The 4,840-nt window shown below is 33.4% G+C and overlaps 1 long non-coding RNA gene across 1 annotated transcript; it reads left to right on the plus strand.

Moving 5' to 3' along the window:
- Positions 1-3,401: 3,401 nt before the first annotated feature.
- LOC137619224 (uncharacterized) lies at positions 3,402-4,523 on the plus strand. Its single transcript, XR_011039860.1, has 2 exons — positions 3,402-3,922; positions 4,376-4,523. It is a non-coding gene; the product is annotated as an uncharacterized lncRNA (long non-coding RNA).
- Positions 4,524-4,840: the final 317 nt, after the last annotated feature.

Consider the following 4,840-nt stretch of genomic DNA (forward strand, 5'->3'; position numbering starts at 1 on the left):
TTACAGAGATTCTGAAAAATTTTATGTCGTACCAATTCCTTGGTTGACTAGATATAAAGATCTTCTTGGATCAAATGAGAGACTTGCTTTCACGGTTCTGTGCAGTCTGAAGAAGAAATACATGAACAGTAATGTTCTAAAGCGAATTGATGAAGTTTTCCAGTCACAAATTGATTTGGGAATCATTGAAAAAGTTGAAGATTTTGAAAAATATAAAAGGAAATTTCCAAAATATTTCTTCATTAGCCACAGTCCTGTAATTAAAGAAGAAAGAGATACTACGAAAGTAAGAGTTATTTACATGGCGAATCTTGCAGAAAAAAGACATGATGGCAGTAAAGGCATTAGTCTGAATCAATGTATTCACCCAGGTTATAACAAGAATTTTAAAATAAGTGATGCATTGACCATGATGAGGTTTGACAAGTTTATACTTGGATTTGATATTTCAAAAGCCTTTCATAGATTGGCCATTGATGATGAGAATTCCTCAAAATTTCTCTTTTATTGGTTTAAGGATGTTGAATCTAGAGATTTTACACCAGTTGTGTATCGCTCAAAGCGAGTAATATTTGGGATGTCTGTTTCTCCATATCTGTTGCAGTGCTGTCTTTATAAAATGCTAATATTGGAGACAGATGGTGATACTGAAGAAATTCAGGAATTGAAAAAAAGAATCTTCCAAGGCAGTTATGTTGATAATTTTCTAATTGGTTGTGCAGATGAAGATGAAGTTGAAATGGTTCACAGGGAGCCAGTACAAAATTTGAGCAGCACAAATTTCCATTGCAGCAGTATGTTACTAATTATTCTCAATTTCAGCGTGACATTGACTGTAAAGTTGGCACAGAGACTCCACAAGAGGTTAAAATTCTTGGCATGTGCTGGGACAGATATAATGATATACTAAAGGCCACATGTGTTAAATTAAATGTTGAAGCCAATACTCTTAGGCAGATTTTGAGTTCAGTAATGAGTATATTTGATTTGAATAATACTAACTTGCCTGTTTTAAACAGATGTAAGATCTTCCTCAGGCAATTACAGTCTGATTATGTAGATAAATGGGATACTTCTCTTCATGGTGCTCAGCTAAATGAATAGAGAAACATAGCTTCACAATTCAATAATGGTGAAAGGCTAGAGATACCAAGATATATGGGTAGCAGAAAGTCTAATTTTGATATAATTGTAATGAGTGATGGGAGTAAAAACTTTATTGGATGTGTTATTTACTTGCAGAAGAGAGATTCAAAGTTGGTATCACTCGTATCTGCCCATAATATGATTCTGAATAAAAATCTGAAAGGGCGAACTATGCCTGTACTCGAACTCACTGCAGTAGAGTATGCATTGCAAAGGGCTTTTGATCTGTATAAAATGCTCACTTCTTGTATTTTGCCTATTGCAGTTAATGACATAATGTTGTTTTCAGATTCTACGATTGCCTTAAGTTGGCTAGCTGATTATGAGAACTTGAGAACAAAGCTTCAAAAGAGAAGTGTATATGTAAATAATAGAATCGCAAATATTGTCGACCTCTGTAAGTCTACAGTACACACTCGGTGAAGTTAGCTCACGTAGGATCAAATGAAAATGCTGCAGATTTCACGACTAGATTAGTATCCTTCTCAAAGTTAAGAAACTCTTGTTACTTGACCGGACCCAAGATGTTACGGGAAGATTTAAATTTACTAGAATGGCTTGTAATTCCTAATCCAGGCATGATTAATGATGTGGATATACCGAAGCTGGTTGTAAATAAGGCAAGTGTTGAAGATATGTCAGTTGGTACAGTTGTTGATTTAACTAAGTATTCTTCACTTGACAAAGCAATTAAAGTACTAATGAAAGTTAAGCTTTTCATAAACAAATTAAGATTAAGAATAAATTCTAAGAGCCAGCAGTCAATTGCCTTATTAGATGCAAGCTACAAAAAATGCAGTAATGATTTGCTAAAGCTTGATCAACAGAATTGCTTTCCAGATTTACAAGATTTTTTCACTTCTAAACGGAAAGCAAAAAAGTAGATTCCTGAGCTAGTTAGTAGAATGAATGTATTTTGTGACACTGATGGTATTCTTAGAGTAAAATGTAAAATGGGAAAGATGTCTAAAGGTATGATGTCGAGAACTCCAATACTCATTAGTAATAATAGCGATTTCGGTAGAATACTGATAATGGACACTCACGTGAAGTTTAATCACTCGGGTACTTACTATGTGCTACATAAATTGAAACCGGCATTTTTTTTGCTCAAGGGATTTTCAACAGTTAAGAAGGTTTTGAATGAGTGTTACCACTGTAAACGTTTTAATAGTAGACCAGTTAAAGTTAATGCTAATGACTATAGAGAGTGGAATGTGAATCCCATAAAGAGGTTTTTTTCTGTATGTTTCATTGATTACTTTGGACCATATTTCACAAGGTATGGAAGTGACAAAGTTAAAACCTATGGGGTAATTTTTAAATGTATTTGGTCTCACATGATTAATGTTGAAATAGTGACTTCAGCTGATTCTAAAGGATTTTTATTGGCTTTTCAAAATCATGTTTACAACTATGGTTTGCCTAACAAAGTACTTTCAGATTATGGCTCAAATCTTGGTGGTGCATTCACATGGATTGAGGAATGTCTGAAAGCAAGTGAGGTGCAGGAATTCTTCAATCAGAGGGGTGTCGATGTCACTGAATTTTCACAGTATCCTCGTGGTTCTCTGAATCATGGTATTGGAGGTATCATAGAGTCCGGAGTTGGTCTGGTAAGAAAGTTAATACAGGGAGCAATCCATAATAATATTCTAGATTTTCTGGAATTTTCTCATGTAATTAAACAATGCATATGTTACGCTAATAAGAAACCCATTTCTGAACTTGGCACATTAAGGGAACAGAATGTGAATGATGATTTTCAGGTGCTATCACCAGAGTTTTTGAAATTTGGATATGATACACAGGTTATGGAATGTATATATCACGAAGGTCAACTTGATGATTATGACTCTTCTGACTTGGGTAAGGATTTTCGGCGTTTAATTCATATTAAAGAGAAATTGCGTAATAGTTATCACAATGAATTTTTATTTGGATTGCAAGATCAGGCAACTAAATACAGAGGTAAATATTACCCTAGGGAGCACGTTAAAATATCAAAAGGTGACATAGTCTTGATAAAAGATTCAATGGTTAAGGCTCCCAATTACCCTTTAGCTAGAGTTCTTGATGTTATTTATAATTCTCTTGTTGAGGCTGTTCAAGTACAATTGGTCAAGGGTAATAAAAGTGTTGTTTTTAGGGATATATCGTCTGTTATTCTTTTGGTTAAAGGTGATGGGTTAAGTGATTCTCATATTGATCAGTTAGATTTAAATTTTGTACCTCAGAGTGATTTTAATGTTGTTTCTAATGACAATATTGCAAGAATTCAACGGGGGGCTGCTTTGGTTTGTTCTGAGAAGAATAAGCAGCTAGCTCAATCTGGTCTTGTATAGAAATTTAAATTTAAATCCGCGGGGGGCAGATTGAAAAAACTTCAAATTATTAATTTGAATATTTAAGTATTGATACATTTGGCATACAGAAGTGTCGCTAATTGCCCCTTTGCTTTTAGATAGTAACTACTATACAGTAGTTATATCCAGTTATATCTGCCTGCCGTTAACGTCGTTGTGAAGTTTTTTCACACAGCACAGTCTTCAGCAACCTTACTCGGGAGTGAGGAGGAGCAGCTCTTTCTCTCTCTCCCATTATTCAAGTTGATTTTAGGATTTATACCAACGCTGGATTAACTATTATGAATTTTTCCTCTACCATGGAAATAATTGCACACTAATTCATCGAGGATGGGATCCGGACGCTGCTTAGCGATGATCGTCTGTTGAATGATTTTTTCCACACTCGCCAGAACTGTTATCGCAACAGGGTAAGCATAAGGGGCTTTAATGCGTGTTCTTGCGTTACATATTCTATATGCCAGTGTTTTGAGAATAATTTCAAGTATTTTAATTGATTAAATTCTTACTAGATTGAACCTGTGATTTCTATGCAGTCTATAAATTTATTTAAGTATTTGACAACTATTTAAATTTGCTAGTAGTTTTACTGATAATTTGAGAGCTGTTGTGATTTAGTGGTGATTTGAGCAAATATTTACGCGAGTGATATCGTGATTAGTTAATTGCTGTTTTCGGTGATTCGTTGATTTCAAGATTTTGATTTATATGAAAATTGTAGATTTTAGACAGGCGATTACAGTAATTGATATTTTGATTAGTGTTGAATTTTTGTTGATTTATTTTAGTTACTTTTTACTAGTGTTGTATTTATTGTTCTGATTTTTCCCGTGGTTGATTTTCCTTTACTTTGTATTTTTTAGCGGATGAGTGAAAGGAAGAAGGTTAAGCCCTCGCAGTTGTGAACCTTAAAATCTCTTATAATAGTGCATTTCGAAGACTCGTTTACGTCATTCCACCACCAGCTGCTACAGTGAAATTTATATAATTTTAAATTATGTATTCATAAATGTCTAATCATTTAAATTTAAATTTATTAAATATTCAAAATGCATTTTTTCCATCTCTACACTTTCACTTAAAAATGCAAGGTTTAATGATATGATCGTGGTCATTACATATTGATTTTATATTTACATATGTAGACCACTCCCGAATTTTTCCGCTTAAAGAGCAGTGAGAAATTTCTATTTAGCCAATGGAGTGTGTCAACATTTATTTCAAATCTACGGACTAAGTTTTCTCGTTTTCATGCGCTGATGTGAATAATAATAATAATAATAATAATAATAATAATAATAATAATAATAATAATAATAACAATAAAA

Source organism: Palaemon carinicauda, chromosome 25, assembly GCF_036898095.1.
Source record: "Palaemon carinicauda isolate YSFRI2023 chromosome 25, ASM3689809v2, whole genome shotgun sequence".
NCBI classification, from domain to species: domain Eukaryota; kingdom Metazoa; phylum Arthropoda; class Malacostraca; order Decapoda; family Palaemonidae; genus Palaemon; species Palaemon carinicauda.